The sequence below is a fragment of the Cherax quadricarinatus genome, unplaced genomic scaffold, assembly GCF_038502225.1.
Source record: "Cherax quadricarinatus isolate ZL_2023a unplaced genomic scaffold, ASM3850222v1 Contig53, whole genome shotgun sequence".
Classification (NCBI taxonomy): domain Eukaryota; kingdom Metazoa; phylum Arthropoda; class Malacostraca; order Decapoda; family Parastacidae; genus Cherax; species Cherax quadricarinatus.
In genome coordinates, this window is record NW_027195079.1 from 385,873 (window position 1) to 404,363 (window position 18,491).

At 49.5% G+C, this 18,491-nt stretch overlaps 1 protein-coding gene across 2 annotated transcripts in view; it reads right to left on the bottom strand.

Annotated features, from left to right (window-relative positions):
- LOC128697884 (zinc finger protein 551-like) overlaps nucleotides 1-15,752 on the bottom strand; it is a 103,638-nt gene extending 87,886 nt beyond the window's left edge. For both annotated transcript variants that reach the window (XM_070079947.1, XM_070079948.1), the window contains exon 1: nucleotides 15,621-15,752. The gene's annotated coding sequence lies outside the window, so the exon portion shown is untranslated. The remainder of the gene's footprint in view (nucleotides 1-15,620) is intronic.
- Between the last annotated feature and the right edge of the window lie 2,739 nt (nucleotides 15,753-18,491).

Consider the following 18,491-nt stretch of genomic DNA (forward strand, 5'->3'; position numbering starts at 1 on the left):
TTTACCACTGAATCTCTCATTGCTTAGTTAATTTTAAGTTACTTTTAAGCCTGCCCATAATGCTCTGCCTACAAGGTGCTCTGGCACCTACACCCAACAACTACTATAATTCCTTGTACAACTATGTATCATGTCCAATTAAGGTATTGTATTGAAAAATATTCTGTTTTAAGTCTTTGACTTTATTTTCACTGTTACCTGCTTGTGACCAGCCAACAATCATCACTCATGTTACCTGGTTGTGACCAGACTAACAATCATCACTCATGTTACCTGCTTGTGACCAGCCAACAATCATCACTCATGTTACCTGCTTGTGACCAGCCAACAATCATCACTCATGTTACCTGCTTGTGACCAGCCAACAATCATCACTCATGTTACCTGCTTGTGACCAGCCAACAATCATCACTCATGTTACCTGCTTGTGACCAGCCAACAATCATCACTCATGTTACCTGCTTGTGACCAGCCAACAATCATCACTCATGTTACCTGCTTGTGACCATCCAACAATCATCACTCATGTTACCTGCTTGTGACCAGCCAACAATCATCACTCATGTTACCTGCTTGTGACCAGCCAACAATCATCACTCATGTTACCTGCTTGTGACCAGCCAACAATCATCACTCATGTTACCTGCTTGTGACCAGCCAACAATCATCACTCATGTTACCTGCTTGTGACCAGCCAACAATCATCACTCATGTTACCTGCTTGTGACCAGCCAACAATCATCACTCATGTTACCTGCTTGTGACCAGCCAACAATCATCACTCATGTTACCTGCTTGTGACCAGCCAACAATCATCACTCATGTTACCTGCTTGTGACCAGCCAACAATCATCACTCATGTTACCTGCTTGTGACCAGCCAACAATCATCACTCATGTTACCTGCTTGTGACCAGCCAACAATCATCACTCATGTTACCTGCTTGTGACCAGCCAACAATCATCACTCATGTTACCTGCTTGTGACCAGCCAACAATCATCACTCATGTTACCTGCTTGTGACCAGCCAACAATCATCACTCATGTTACCTGCTTGTGACCAGCCAACAATCATCACTCATGTTACCTGCTTGTGACCAGCCAACAATCATCACTCATGTTACCTGCTTGTGACCAGCCAACAATCATCACTCATGTTACCTGCTTGTGACCAGCCAACAATCATCACTCATGTTACCTGCTTGTGACCAGCCAACAATCATCACTCATGTTACCTGCTTGTGACCAGCCAACAATCATCACTCATGTTACCTGCTTGTGACCAGCCAACAATCATCACTCATGTTACCTGCTTGTGACCAGCCAACAATCATCACTCATGTTACCTGCTTGTGACCAGCCAACAATCATCACTCATGTTACCTGCTTGTGACCAGCCAACAATCATCACTCATGTTACCTGCTTGTGACCAGCCAACAATCATCCCTCATGTTACCTGCTTGTGACCAGCCAACAATCATCACACATGTTACCTGCTTGTGACCAGCCAACAATCATCACTCATGTTACCTGTTTGTGACCAGCCAACAATCATCACTCATGTTACCTGCTTGTGACCAGCCAACAATCATCACTCATGTTACCTGCTTGTGACCAGACTAACAATTATCATTCATGTTACCTGCTTGTGACCAGACTAGCAATCATCACTCATGTTACCTGCTTGTGACCAGTCAACAATCATGTCACCTGCTTGTGACCAGCCTAACAATCATCATTTATGTTACCTGCTTGTGAGCAGACTAACAATCATCATTCATGTTACCTGCTTGTGACCAGCCAACAATCATCACTCATGTTACCTGCTTGTGACCAGACTAACAATCATCACTCATGTTACCTGCTTGTGACCAGCCAACAATCATCACTCATGTCACCTGCTTGTGACCAGACTAACAATCAACACTCATGTTACCTGCTTGTGACCAGACTAACAATCATCACTCATGTTACTTGCCTGTGACCAGACTAACAATCATCACTTATGTTACCTGCTTGTGACCAGCCAACAATCATCACTCATGTAACCTGCTTGTGACCAGTCTAACAATCATCACTCATGTTACCTGCTTGTGACCAGACTAACAATCATCACTCATGTTACTTGCTTGTGACCAGCCAACAATCATCACTCACATTACCTGCTTGTGACCAGACTAACAATCATTGCTCATGTTACCTGCCTGTGACCAGCCTAACAATCATCACTCATGTCTTACCTGCTTGTGACCAGCCAACAATTATCACTCATGTCACCTGCTTGTGACCAGCCTAACAATCATCGCTCACGTCACCTGTTAACATCCAGCCTAACAATCATCACTCATGTCACCTGCCTGTGACCAGCCTAACAATCATCACTCATGTTACCTGCTTGTGACCAGCCTAACAATCATCACTCATGTCACCTGCTAGCAACCAGCCAACAATCATCCCTCATGTTACCTGCTTGTGACCAGCCAACAATTATCACTCATGTTACCTGCTTGTGACCAGCCAACAATCATCACTCATGTTACCTGCTTGTGACCAGCCAACAATCATCACTCATGTTACCTGCTTGTGACCAGCCAACAATCATCACTCATGTTACCTGCTTGTGACCAGCCAACAATCATCACTCATGTTACCTGCTTGTGACCAGCCAACAATCATCACTCATGTTACCTGCTTGTGACCAGACTAACAATCATCACTCATGTTACCTGCTTGTGACCAGCCAACAATCATCACTCATGTTACCTGCTTGTGACCAGCCAACAATCATCACTCATGTTACCTGCTTGTGACCAGACTAACAATCATCACTCATGTTACCTGCTTGTGACCAGCCAACAATCATCACTCATGTTACCTGCTTGTGACCAGCCAAAAATCATCACTCATGTTACTTGCATGTGACCATCCAACAATCATCACTCATGTTACCTGCTTGTGAGCAGCCAAAAATCATCACTCATGTTACTTGCTTGTGACCAGCCAACAATCATCACTCATGTTACCTGCTTGTGACCAGACTAACAATCATCACTCATGTTACCTGCTTGTGGCCAGCCAACAATCATCACTCATGTTACCTGCTTGTGACCAGCCAACAATCATCCCTCATGTTACCTGCTTGTGACCAGCCAACAATCATCACACATGTTACCTGCTTGTGACCAGCCAACAATCATCACTCATGTTACCTGTTTGTGACCAGCCAACAATCATCACACATGTTACCTGCTTGTGACCAGCCAACAATCATCACTCATGTTACCTGCTTGTGACCAGACTAACAATCATCATTCATGTTACCTGCTTGTGACCAGACTAGCAATCATCACTCATGTTACCTGCTTGTGACCAGTCAACAATCATCAATCATGTCACCTGCTTGTGACCAGCCTAACAATCATCACTTATGTTACCTGCTTGTGACCAGACTAACAATCATCATTCATGTTACCTGCTTGTGACCAGCCAACAATCATCACTCATGTCACTTGCTTGTGACCAGCCTAACAATCATCACTCATGTTACCTGCTTGTGACCAGCGAACAATCATCACTCATGTTACCTATTTGTGACCAGCCAACAATCATCACTCATGTTACCTGCTTGTGACCAGCCAACAATCATCACTCATGTTACCTGCTTGTGACCAGACTAACAATCATCATCACTCATGTTACCTGCCTGGTACCAGACTAACAATCATCACTCATGTTACCTGCTAGTGACCAGTGACCAGCCAACAATCATCACTCATGTTACCTGCTTGTGACTCAGTTACCTGCTTGTGACCAGCCAACAATCATCACTCATGTTACCTGCTTGTGACCAGACTAACAATCATCACTCATGTTACCTGCCTGTGACCAGACTAACAATCATCACTCATGTTACTTGCTTGTGACCAGCCAACAATCATCACTCATGTTTTACCTGCTTGTGACCAGCCAACAATCATCACTCATGTCACCTGCTTGTGACCAGCCTAACAATCATCACTCATGTCACCTGCTAACAACCAGCCTAACAATCATCACTCATGTCACCTTCTTGTGACCTGACTAACAATCATCACTCATGTTACCTGCCTGTGACCAGCCTAACAATCATCACTCATGTTACCTGCTTGTGACCAGCCTAACAATCATCACTCATGTCACCTGCTAGCAACCAGCCTAACAATCATCACTCATGTAACATGTTTGTGACCAGACTAACAATCATCACTCATGTCACCTGCTAGCAACCAGCCTAACAATCATCACTATGCAATCATCACTCATGTTACCTGCTTGTGTCAGCCAACAATCATCACGCATGTTACCTCCTTGTGACCAGCCAACAATCATCACTCATTTTACCTGCTTGTGACCAGCCAACAATCATCACTCATGTTACCTGCTTGTGACCAGCCAACAATCACTCATGTTACCTGCTTGTGACCAGCCAACAATCATCACTCATGTTACCTGCTTGTGACCAGACTAACAATCATCATTCATGTTACCTGCTTGTGACCAGACTAGCAATCATCACTCATGTTACCTGCTTGTGACCAGCCAACAATCATCACTCATGTCACCTGCTTGTGACCAGACTAACAATCATCCCTCATGTCACATGTTGTGACCACACTATCAATCATCACTCATGTCTTACCTGCCTGTGACCAGCCTAATAATCATCACTCATATTTCCTGCTTGTGACCAGCCTAACAATCATCACTCATGTTACCTGCTAGCAACCAGCCTAACAATCATCCCTCATGTCACATGTTGTGACCAGACTATCAATCATCACTCATGTCTTACCTGCCTGTGACCAGCCTAACAATCATCACTCATGTTACCTGCTTGTGACCAGCCTAACAATCATCACTCATGTCACCTGCTTGTGACCAGCCTAACAATCATCACTCATGTCTTACCTGCCTGTGACCAGCCTAACAATCATCACTCATGTTACCTGCTTGTGACCAGCCTAACAATCATCACTCGTGTATTGCTATCTAATAGCGACCAATTTCACAATCATCAGTGTTGTTAGTGACCAGCCTAATAATCAGCGATGTTAATGACCTGCCTAACAATGTGTTGTTAGCGACCAGCCTAACAATCAGCGTTGTTAATGACCTGCCTAACAATGTGTTGTTAGCGACCAGCCTAACAATCAGTGTTGTTAATGACCTGCCTAACAATGTGTTGTTAGCGACCAGCCTAACAATCAGTGTTGTTAGTGACCATCCTAACAGTGTTGTTAATTACCTGGCTAACAATGTGTTGTTAGTGATCAGACTAACAATCATTGTTAGTCACCAGCCTAACAGTCAGTGTTGTTAGTCACCAGCCTAACAGTCAGTGTTGTTAGTCACCAGCCTAACAATCAGTGTTGTTAGTGAGAAGCCTAACAATCAATGTTGTTAGTGACCAGCTTAACAATCAGTGTTGTTAGTGACCTGCCTAACAATCATTGTTAGTGACCAGCCTATCAATCAGTGTTTTTAGTGACCTGCCTAACAATCAGTGTTGTTAGTGACCAGCCTATCAATCAGTGTTGTTAGTGACCAGCCTATCAATCAGTGTTGTTAGTGACCAGCCTATCAGTGTTGTTAGTGACCAGCCTATCAATCAGTGTTGTTAGTGACCTGCCTAACAATCAGTGTTGTTAGTGACCAGCCTATCAATCAGTGTTGTTAGTGACCTGCCTAACAATCAGTGTTGTTAGTGACCAGCCTAATAATCATAAGTATTGTCTACTAGTGATAAGATTTTGTTGGGATTTTTAACCCCAGAAGGTTAACCACCAAGGATAACCCAGGGTAGGGAGTGTTAGCCACCCAGGATAACCCAGGGTAGGGAGTGTTAGCCACCCAGGGTAAGGAATGTTAGCCACCCAGAATAACCCAGGGTAGGGAGTGTTAGCCACCCAGGGTAGAGAATGTTAGCCACCCAGGATAACCCAGGGTAGGGAGTCTTAGCCACCCAGGATAACCCAGGGTAGGGAGTGTTAGCCACCCAGGATAACCCAGGGTAGGGAGTATTAGCCACCCAGGGTAGGGAGTGTTAGCCACCCAGGGTAGGGAATTTTAGCCACCCAGGATAACCCAGGACAGAGAGTGTTAGCCACCCAGGATAACCCAGGACAGGGAGTGTTAGCCACCCAGGGTAAGGAATGTTAGCCACCCAGAATAACCCAGGGTAGGGAGTGTTAGCCACCCAGGGTAGAGAATGTTAGCCACCCAGGATAACCCAGGGCAGGGAGTCTTAGCCACCCAGGATAACCCATAATAGGGAGTGTTAGCCAGCCAGGATAACCCAGAGTAGGGAGTGTTAGCCACTGAGAATAACCCAGGGTAGGGAGTGTTAGCCACCCAGGATAACACAGGGTAGGGAGTGATAGCCACCCAGGATAACACAGGGTAGGGAGTGTTAGCCACCCAGGATAATGCAGGGTAGGGAGTGTTAGCCACCCAGGATAACGCAGGGTAGGGAGTGTTAGCCACCCAGGATAACACAAGGTAGGGAGTGTTAGCCACCCAGGATAACCCAGGGTAGGAAGTGTTAGCCACCCAGGATAACACAGGGTAGGGAGTGATAGCCACCCAGGATAACACAGGGTAGGGAGTGTTAGCCACCCAGGATAACGCAGGGTAGGGAGTGTTAGCCACCCAGGATAACGCAGGGTAGGAAGTGTTAGCCACCCAGGATAACACAGGGTAGGGAGTGTTAGCCACCCAGGATAACCCAGGGTAGGAAGTGCTAGCCACCCAGGATAACACAGGGTAGGGAGTGTTAGCCACCCAGGATAACCCAGGGTAGGGAGTGTTAGCCACCCAGGATAACGCAGGGTAGGGAGTGTTAGCCAGCCAGGATAACCCAGGGTAGGGAATGTTTGCCACCCAGGATAAGTAGGGAGTGTTAGCAAGCCAGGATAACCTGGAGTTTACCTGGAGAGAGTTCCAGGGGTCAACGCCACAGCGGCCCGGTCTGTGACCAGGCCTCCTGGTGGATCAGAGCTTGATCAACCAGGCTGTTACTGTGGGCTGCACGCAATCCAACGTACGAGACACAGCCCGGCTGGTCAGGTACCGACTTTAGGTGCTTGTCCAGTGCCAGCTTGAAGACTGCCAGAGGTCTGTTGGTAATCCCCCTTATGTGTGCTGGGAGGCAGTTGAACAGTCTCGAGCCGCCGACACTTATTGTATTGTCTCTTAACGTGCTAGTGACACCCCTGCTTTTCATTGGGGGGATGTTGCATCGTCTGCCAAGTCTTTCGCTTTCGTTGTGAGTGATTTTCGTGTGCAAGTTCGGTACTAGTCCATCTAGGATTTTCCAGGTGTATATAATCATGTATCTCTCCCGCCTGCGTTCCAGGGAATACAGGTTCAAGAACTTCAAGCGCTTCCAGTAACTGAGGTGTTTTATCTCCGTTATGCGCACCTTGAAGGTTCTCTGTACATTTTCTAGGTCAGCAATTTTACCTGCCTTGAAAGATGCTGTTAGTGTGCAGCAATATTCCAGCCTAGATAGAACAAGTGACCTGAAGAGTGTCATCATGGGCTTGGCCTCCCTATTTTTGAAGGTTCTCATTATCCATCCTGTCATTTTTCTAGCAGATGCGATTGATACAATGTTATGGTCCTTGAAGGTGAGATCATCTGACATGATCACTCCCAGGTCTTTGATGTTGGTTTTCACTCTATTTTGTGGAAGGAATTTGTTTTATACTCTGATGAAGATTTAATTTCCTCATGTTTACCATATCTGAGTAACTGAAATTTCTCATCGTTGAACTTCATATTGTTTTCTGCAGTCCACTGAAAGATTTGGTTGATGTCCGCCTGAAGCCTTGCAGTGTCTGCAGTGGAAGACACTGTCATGCAGATTCGGGTGTCATCTGCAAAGGAAGACACGGTGCTGTGGCTGACATCCTTGACTATGTCAGATATGAGGATGAGGAACAAGATGGGAGCTAGTACTGTGCCTTGTGGAACAGAGCTTTTCACCGTAGCTGCCTCGGACTTTACTCTGTTGACGACTGCTCTCTGTGTTCTGTTTGTGAGGAAACTTTAAATCCATCTACCACTTTTCCTGTTATTCCTTTAGCACGCATTTCGTGCGCTATTACACCATGGTCACACTTGTCGAAGGCTTTTGCAAAGTCTGTATATATTACATCTGCATTCTTTTTGTCTTCTAGTGCATCAAGGACCTTGTTGTAGTGATCCAGTAGCTGAGACAGACAGGAGTGACCTCCTCTAAACCCATGTTGCCCTGGGTTGTGTAATTGATGGGTATCTAGATGGGTGGTGATCTTGCTTCTTAGGACCCTTTCAAAGATTTTTATGATATGGGATGTTAGTGCTATTGGTCTGTAGTTCTTTGCTATTGCTTTACTGCCCCCTTTGTGGAGTGGGGCTATGTCTGTTGTTTTTAGTAACTGTGGGACGACCCCCGTGTCCATGCTCCCTCTCCATAGGATGGAAAAGGCTCGTGATAGAGGCTTCTTGCAGTTCTTGATGAACACAGAGTTCCATGAGTCTGGCCCTGGGGCAGAGTGCATGGGCATGTCATTTATCGCCTGTTTGAAGTCATTTGGCATCAGGATAATATCAAATAGGTTTGTGTTAACCAAATTTTGTGGCTCTCTCATAGATAACCCAGGGTATGGAATATTAGCCAGCCAGGATAACCCAGGGTAGGGAATGTTAGCCACCCAGGATAACCCAGGGCAGGGAATGTTAGCCACTGAGAATAACCCAGGGTAGGGAATGTTAGCCAGCCAGGATAACCCAGGGTAGGGAGTGTCAGCCACCCAGGATAACCCAGGGTAGGGAGTGTTAGCCACCCAGGATAACCCAGGGTAGGGAGTGTTAACCACCCAGGATAACCCAGGGTAGGGAGTGTTAGCCAGCCAGGATAACCCAGGGTAGGAAGTGTTAGCCACCCAGGATAACCCAGGGTAGGGAGTGTTAGCCACCCAGGATAACCCAGGGTAGGGAGTGTTAGCCAGCCAGGATAACCCAGGGTTGGAAGTGTTACCCACCCAGAATAACCCAGGGTAGGGAGTGTTAGCTAGCCAGGATAACCCAGGGTAGGGAGAGTTAGCCAGCCAGGATAATGAACGGTAATGAGTGTTAGCAAGCCAGGATAACCCAGGGTAGGGAGTGTTAGCTACCCAGGATAACCCAGGGTAGGGAGTGTTAGCAAGCCAGGATAACCCAGGGTAGGGTGTGTTAGCCACCCAGGATAAACCAGGGTAGGGAGTGTTAGCCACCCAGGATAACCCAGGCTAGGGAATATTAGCCAGCCTGGATAACCCAGGGTATGGAGTGTTAGCCACCCAGGATAACCCACGGTAGGGAATGTTAGCCAGCCAGGATAACCCAGGGTATGGAGTGTTAGCCAGCCAGGATAACCCAGGGTAGGAAGTGTTAACTAGCAAGGATAACCCAGGGTAGGGAGTGTTAGCCAGCCAGGATAACCCAGAGTAGGGAATGTTAGCCACCCAGGATAACCCAGGGTATGGCATGTTAGCCAGCCAGGATAACCCAGGGTAGGGAGTGTTAGCCAGCCAGGATAACCCAGGGTAGGGAGTGTTAGCCACCCAGGATAACCCAGGGCATGGAGTGTTAGCCACCCAGGATAACCCAGGATAGGGAGTGTTAACCAGCCAGGATAACCCAGGGTAAGGTGTGTTAGCCAGCCAGGATAACCCAAGGTAGGGAGTGTTAGCCAGCCAGGATAACCCAGGGTAGGGAGTGTTAGCCAGCCAGGATAACCCAGGGTAGGGAGTGTTAGCCAGCCAGGATAACCCAGGGTAGGAAGTGTTAGCCAGCCAGGATAACCCAGGGTAGGGAGTGTTAGCCATCCAGGATAACCCAGGGTAGGGAGTGTTAGCCAGCCAGGATAACCCAGGGCAGGGAGTGTTAGCCAGCCAGCATAACCCAGGGTAGGGAGTGTTAGCCACCCAGGATACCTCAGGGTAGGGAGTGTTAGCCACCCAAGATAACCCAGGGGAGGGAGTGTTAGCCACCAAGGATAACAAAGGGTATGGAGCGTTAGCCACCCAGGATAACCCAGGGTAGGGAGTGTTAGCCAGCCAGGTTAACCCAGGGTAGGGAGTGTTAGCCAGCCAGGATAACCCAAGGTAGGGAGTGTTAGCCAGCCAGGATAACCCAGGGTAGGGAGTGTTAGCCATCCAGGATAACCCAGGGTAGGGAGTGTTAGCCACCCAGGATAACCCAGGGTAGGGAGTGTTAGCCACCCAGGATAACCCAGGGTAGGGAGTGTTAGCCAGCCAGGATAACCCAGGGTAGGGAACGTTAGCCAGCCAGGATAACCCAGGGTAGGGAGTGTTAGCCACCCAGGATAACCCAGGGTAGGGAGTGTTAGCCACCCAGGATAACCCAGGGTAGGGAGTGTTAGGCACCCAGGATGACCCAGGGTAGGGAGTGTTAGCCACCCAGGATAACCCAGGGTAGGGAGTGTTAGCCACCCAGGATAACCCAGGGTAGGGAGTGTTAGCCAGCCAGGATAACCCAGGGTAGGGAATGTTAGCCAGCCAGGATAACCCAGGGTAGGGAGTGTTAGCCACCCAGGATAACCCAGGGTAGGGAGTGTTAGCCACCCAGGATAACCCAGGGTAGGGAGTGTTAGCCACCCAGGATAACCCAGGGTAGGGAGTGTTAGCCATCCAGGATAACCCAGGGTAGGGAGTGTTAGCTACCCTGGATAACCCAGGGTAGGGAGTGTTAGCCACCCAGGATAACCCAGGGTAGGGAGTGTTAGCCATCCAGGATAACCCAGGGTAGGGAGTGTTAGGCACCCACGATAACCCAGGGTAGGGAGTGTTAGCCACCCAGGCTAACCCAGGGTAGGGAGTGTTAGCCACCCAGGATAACCCAGGGTAGGGAGTGTTAGCCAGCCAGCATAACCCAGGGTAGGGAGTGTTAGCCACCCATGATAACCCAGGGTAGGGAGTGTTAGCCACCCAGGATAACCCAGGGTAGGGAGTGTTAGCCAGCCAGGATAACCCAGGGTAGGGAGTGTTAGCCACCCAGGATAACCAAGGGTAGGGAGTGTTAGCCAGGCAGGATAACCCAGGGTAGGGAGTGTTAGCCACCCAGGATAACCCAGGGTAGGGAGTGTTAGCCACCCAGGATAACCCAGGGTAGGGAGTGTTAGCCACCCAGGATAACCCAGGGTAGGGAGTGTTAATCATCCAGGATAACCCAGGGTAGGGAATGTTAGCCAGCCAGGATAACCCAGGGTAGGGAGTGTTAGCCACCCAGGATAACCCAGGGTAGGGAGTGTTAGCCAGGCAGGATAACCCAGGGTAGGGAGTGTTAGCCATCCAGGATAACCCAGGGTAGGGAGTGTCAGCCACCCAGGATAACCCAGGGTAGGGAGTTTTAGCCACCCAGGATAACCCAGGGTAGGGAGTGTTAGCCAGGCAGGATAACCCAGGGTAGGGAGTGTTAGCCACCCAGGATAACCCAGGGTAGGGAGTGTTAGCCACCCAGGATAACCCAGGGTAGGGAGTGTTAGCCAGGCAGGATAACCCAGGGTAGGGAGTGTTAGCCACCCAGGATAACCCAGGGTAGGGAGTGTTAGCCACCCAGGATAACCCAGGGTAGGGAGTGTTAGCCACCCAGGATAACCCAGGGTAGGGAGTGTTAGCCAGGCAGGATAACCCAGGGTAGGGAGTGTTAGCCACCCAGGATAACCCAGGGTAGGGAGTCTTAGCCACCCAGGATAACCCAGGGTAGGGAGTGTTAGCCACCCAGGATAACCCAGGGTAGGGAGTGTTAATCATCCAGGATAACCCAGGGTAGGGAATGTTAGCCAGCCAGGATAACCCAGGGTAGGGAGTGTTAGCCACCCAGGATAACCCAGGGTAGGGAGTGTTAGCCACCCAGGATAACCCAGGGTAGGGAGTGTTAGCCACCCAGGATAACCCAGGGTAGGGAGTGTTAGCCAGCCAGGATAACCCAGGGTAGGGAGTGTTAGCCAGCCAGGATAACCCAGGGTAGGGAATGTTAGCCAGCCAGGATAACCCAGGGTAGGGAGTGTTAGCCACCCAGGATAACCCAGGGTAGGGAGTGTTAGCCACCCAGGATAACCCAGGGTAGGGAGTGTTAGCCACCCAGGATAACCCAGGGTAGGGAGTGTTAGCCAGGCAGGATAACCCAGGGTAGGGAGTGTTAGCCACCCAGGATAACCCAGGGTAGGGAGTGTTAGCCACCCAGGATAACCCAGGGTAGGGAGTGTTAGCCACCCAGGATAACCCAGGGTAGGGAGTGTTAATCATCCAGGATAACCCAGGGTAGGGAATGTTAGCCAGCCAGGATAACCCAGGGTAGGGAGTGTTAGCCACCCAGGATAACCCAGGGTAGGGAGTGTTAGCCACCCAGGATAACCCAGGGTAGGGAGTGTTAGCCACCCAGGATAACCCAGGGTAGGGAGTGTTAGCCAGCCAGGATAACCCAGGGTAGGGAGTGTTAGCCAGCCAGGATAACCCAGGGTAGGGAGTGTTAGCCAGCCAGGATAACCCAGGGTAGGGAGTGTTAGCCATCCAGGATAACCCAGGGTAGGGAGTGTCAGCCACCCAGGATAACCCAGGGTAGGGAGTTTTAGCCACCCAGGATAACCCAGGGTAGGGAGTGTTAGCCAGGCAGGATAACCCAGGGTAGGGAGTGTTAGCCACCCAGGATAACCCAGGGTAGGGAGTGTTAGCCACCCAGGATAACCCAGGGTAGGGAGTGTTAGCCAGGCAGGATAACCCAGGGTAGGGAGTGTTAGCCACCCAGGATAACCCAGGGTAGGGAGTGTTAGCCACCCAGGATAACCCAGGGTAGGGAGTGTTAGCCACCCAGGATAACCCAGGGTAGGGAGCGTTAGCCACCCAGGATAACCCAGGGTAGGGAGTGTTAGCCACCCAGGATAACCCAGGGTAGGGAGTGTTAGCCAGCCAGGATAACCCAGGGTAGGGAGTGTCAGCCACCCAGGATAACCCAGGGTAGGGAGTGTTAGCCACCCAGGATAACCCAGGGTAGGGAGTGTTAGCCAGGCAGGATAACCCAGGGTAGGGAGTGTTAGCCACCCAGGATAACCCAGGGTAGGGAGTGTTAACCACCCAGGATAACCCAGGGTAGGGAGTGTTAGCCATCCAGGATAACCCAGGGTAGGGAGTGTTAATCATCCAGGATAACCCAGGGTAGGGAATGTTAGCCAGCCAGGATAACCCTGGGTAGGGAGTGTTAGCCACCCAGGATAACCCAGGGTAGGGAGTGTTAGCCACCCAGGATAACCCAGGGTAGGGAGTGTTAGCCACCCAGGATAACCCAGGGTAGGGAGTGTTAGCCACCCAGGATAACCCAGGGTAGGGAGTGTTAGCCAGCCAGGATAACCCAGGGTAGGGAATGTTAGCCAGCCAGGATAACCCAGGGTAGGGAGTGTTAGCCACCCAGGATAACCCAGGGTAGGGAGTGTTAGCCAGCCAGGATAACCCAGGGTAGGGAATGTTAGCCAGCCAGGATAACCCATGGTAGGGAGTGTTAGCCACCCAGGATAACCCAGGGTATGGAGTGTTAGCCAGCCAGGATAACCCAGGGTAGGGAATGTTAGCCAGCCAGGATAACCCAGGGTAGGGAGTGTTAGCCACCCAGGATAACCCAGGGTAGGGAGTGTTAGCCACCAAGGATAACCCAGGGTAGGGAGTGTTAGCCACCCAGGATAACCCAGGGTAGGGAATGTTAGCCACCCAGGATAACCCAGGGTAGGGAGTGTTAGCTAGCCAGGATAACCCAGGGTAGGGAATGTTAGCCAGCCAGGATAACCCAGGGTAGGGAATGTTAGCCACCCAGAATAACCCAGGGTATGGAGTGTTAGCCACCCAGGATAACCCAGGGTAGGGAGTGTTAGCCACCCAGGATAACCCAGGGTAGGGAGTGTTAGCAAGCCAGGATAACCCACGGTAGGGAGTGTTAGCCACCCAGGATAACTCAGGGTAGGGAGTGTTAGCCAGCCAGGATAACCCAGGGTAGGGAGTGTTAGCCACCCAGGATAACCCAGGGTAGGGAGTGTTAGCCACCCAGGATAACCCAGGGTAGGGAGTGTTAGCCAGCCAGGATAACCCAGGGTAGGGTATGTTAGCCACCCAGGATAACCCAGGGTAGGGAGTGATAGCCACCCAGGATAACCCAGGGTAGGGAGTGTTAGCCACCCAGGATAACCCAGGGTAGGGAGTGTTAGCCAGCCAGGATAACCCAGGGTAGGGAATGTTAGCCAGCCAGGATAACCCAGGGTAGGGAGTGTTAGCCACCCAGGATAACCCAGGGTAGGGAGTGTTAGTCAGGCAGGATAACCCAGGGTAGGGAATGTTAGCCAGCCAGGATAACCCAGGGTAGGGAGTGTTAGCCACCCAGGATAACCCAGGGTATGGAGTGTTAGCCAGCCAGGATAACCCAGGGTAGGGAATGTTAGCCAGCCAGGATAACCCAGGGTAGGGAGTGTTAGCCACCCAGGATAACCCAGGGTAGGGAGTGTTAGCCACCAAGGATAACCCAGGGTAGGGAGTGTTAGCCACCCAGGATAACCCAGGGTAGGGAATGTTAGCCACCCAGGATAACCCAGGGTAGGGAGTGTTAGCTAGCCAGGATAACCCAGGGTAGGGAATGTTAGCCAGCCAGGATAACCCAGGGTAGGGAATGTTAGCCACCCAGAATAACCCAGGGTATGGAGTGTTAGCCACCCAGGATAACCCAGGGTAGGGAGTGTTAGCCACCCAGGATAACCCAGGGTAGGGAGTGTTAGCTAGCCAGGATAACCCAAGGTAGGGAGTGTTAGCCACCCAGGATAACTCAGGGTAGGGAGTGTTAGCCAGCCAGGATAACCCAGGGTAGGGAGTGTTAGCCACCCAGGATAACCCAGGGTAGGGAGTGTTAGCCACCCAGGATAACCCAGGGTAGGGAGTGTTAGCTAGCCAGGATAACCCAAGGTAGGGAGTGTTAGCCACCCAGGATAACTCAGGGTAGGGAGTGTTAGCCAGCCAGGATAACCCAGGGTAGGGAGTGTTAGCCACCCAGGATAACCCAGGGTAGGGAGTGTTAGCCAGCCAGGATAACGCAGGGTAGGGAGTGTTAGCCACCCAGGATAACCCAGGGTAGGGAGTGTTAGCCAGCCAGGATAACCCAGGATAACTCAGGGTTGGGGTCATCAAGGTACTGCCTGTCTTATATCCACTGTGATCCTTCAATCTTGACCCCAGGATGCCACCCACACCAGTCACCTAACACCCAGGTACCTACTTATGTGAACGGGACAACAGGTGTAAGGAAACAACATTTGTACCCGTGCCGGGGATTGAACCACGGACCCTGAGTGTGGGAAGCCACAACGTTGTCTACCAGGCCACGGGACTCTTCTTACCAACAAAACTTGAACATAAATAACCATATAATAATATTTTAGGTTAACTATTATTAATTAACATTTACAATTAAAGTTAATATAGTCAGCGCTGAGACACTCTCCTTCCTTCTCTCTCATTTATTATATTATTTCAATATATATTAATATCTCAGTCTTCTTACTTACCTCATAAATTAATGTTCCAGTTATAGTTACTTTATTATTATATTATGTCAGGATAATTTACAGAGAAGTTGAGTAATTCTGGAGTTACATTGTTGTTGTTGTTGTGGGTTACGTGGCCACCACAGACTGTACCGTATTGAAGGTGAGAGCCGGCCAGCCTGCCAGCCTGCCAGCCTGCCACAGACTGTACCGTATTGCAGCTGAGAGCCGGCCAGCCTGCCAGCCTGCCAGCCTGTCTGCCAGCCACAGACTGTACCGTATTGCAGCTGAGAGCCGGCCAGCCTGCCAGCCTGCCAGCCTGTCTGCCAGCCACAGACTGTACCGTATTGCAGCTGAGAGCTGGCCAGCCTGCCAGCCTGCCAGCCTGCCAGCCTGCCAGCCTGCCACAGACTGTACCGTATTGCAGCTGAGAGCCGGCCAGCCTGCCAGCCTGCCAGCCTGCCACAGACTGTACCGTATTGAAGCTGAGAGCCGGCCAGCCTGCCAGCCTGCCAGCCTGCCAGCCTGCCAGCCTGCCACAGACTGTACCGTATTGAAGCTGAGAGCTGGTTAGTCAGCCGGCCAGCCTGTCTGCCAGCCGGCCTGTCTGCTAGCCAGCCTGTCTGCTAGCCAGCCTGCCAGCCTGCCAGCCGGCCAGCCGGCCAGCCGGCCAGCCTGTCTGCTAGCCAGCCTGTCTGCTAGCCAGCCTGTCTGCCTGCCAGCCTGCCAGGCAGCTGACTGAAAACAAGACGAAGTTTTCTTGAAAAGCAGAAATGAGAACAATATATATTGGGAATTATGTACCTGACAGTCCAGGAATTATGTACCTGACAGTCCAGGAATTATGAACCTGACAATCCAGGAATTATGAACCTGACAGTCCAGGAATTATGAACCTGACAGTCCAGGAATTATGTACCTGACAGTCCAGGTATTATGAACCTGACAGTCCAGGAATTATGTACCTGACAGTCCAGGAATTATGTACCTGACAGTCCAGGAATTATGTACCTGACAGTCCAGGAATTATGAACCTGACAGTCCAGGAATTATGTACCTGACAGTCCAGGAATTATGTACCTGACAGTCCAGGAATTATGTACCTGACAGTCCAGGAATTATGAACCTGACAGTCCAGGAATTATGTACCTGACAGTCCAGGAATTATGTACCTGACAGTCCAGGAATTATGTACCTGACAGTCCAGGAATTATGAACCTGACAGTCCAGGAATTATGTACCTGACAGTCCAGGAATTATGTACCTGACAGTCCAGGAATTATGTACCTGACAGTCCAGGAATTATGAACCTGACAGTCCAGGAATTATGTACCTGACAGTCCAGGAATTATGTACCTGACAGTCCAGGAATTATGTACCTGACAGTCCAGGAATTATGAACCTGACAGTCCAGGAATTATGTACCTGACAGTCCAGGAATTATGTATCTGACAGTCCAGGAATTATGTACCAGACAGTCCAGGAATTATGAACCTGACAGTCCAGGAATTATGTACCTGACAGTCCAGGAATTATGTACCTGACAGTCCAGGAATTATGTACCTGACAGTCCAGGAATTATGTACCTGACAGTCCAGGAATTATGAACCTGGAGTTTACCTGGCAGTCCAGGAATTATGAACCTGACAGTCCAGGAATTATGTACCTGACAGTCCAGGAATTATGTACCTGACAGTCCAGGAATTATGAACCTGACAGTCCAGGAATTATGTACCTGACAGTCCAGGAATTATGAACCTGACAGTCCAGGAATTATGAACCTGACAGTCCAGGAATTATGAACCTGACAGTCCAGGAATTATGTACCTGACAGTCCAGGAATTATGTACCTGACAGTCCAGGAATTATGTACCTGACAGTCCAGGAATTATGTACCTGACAGTCCAGGAATTATGAACCTGGAGTTTACCTGGCAGTCCAGGAATTATGAACCTGACAGTCCAGGAATTATGTACCTGACAGTCCAGGAATTATGTACCTGACAGTCCAGGAATTATGTACCTGACAGTCCAGGAATTATGTACCTGACAGTCCAGGAATTATGAACCTGACAGTCCAGGAATTATGAACCTGACAGTCCAGGAATTATGAACCTGACAGTCCAGGAATTATGTACCTGACAGTCCAGGAATTATGAACCTGACAGTCCAGGAATTATGAACCTGACAGTCCAGGAATTATGTACCTGACAGTCCAGGAATTATGAACCTGACAGTCCAGGAATTATGTACCTGACAGTCCAGGAATTATGTACCTGACAGTCCAGGAATTATGAACCTGACAGTCCAGGAATTATGTACCTGACAATCCAGGAATTATGAACCTGACAGTCCAGGAATTATGAACCTGACAGTCCAGGAATTATGTACCTGACAGTCCAGGAATTATGTACCTGACAGTCCAGGAATTATGTACCTGACAGTCCAGGAATTATGAACCTGACAGTCCAGGAATTATGTACCTGACAGTCCAGGAATTATGAACCTGACAGTCCAGGAATTATGAACCTGACAGTCCAGGAATTATGTACCTGACAGTCCAGGAATTATGTACCTGACAGTCCAGGAATTATGTACCTGACAGTCCAGGAATTATGAACCTGACAGTCCAGGAATTATGAACCTGACAGTCCAGGAATTATGTACCTGACAGTCCAGGAATTATGTACCTGACAGTCCAGGAATTATGTACCTGACAGTCCAGGAATTATGAACCTGACAGTCCAGGAATTATGTACCTGACAGTCCAGGAATTATGAACCTGACAGCCCAGGAATTATGAACCTGACAGTCCAGGAATTATGAACCTGACAGTCCAGGAATTATGAACCTGACAGTCCAGGAATTATGTACCTGACAGTCCAGGAATTAT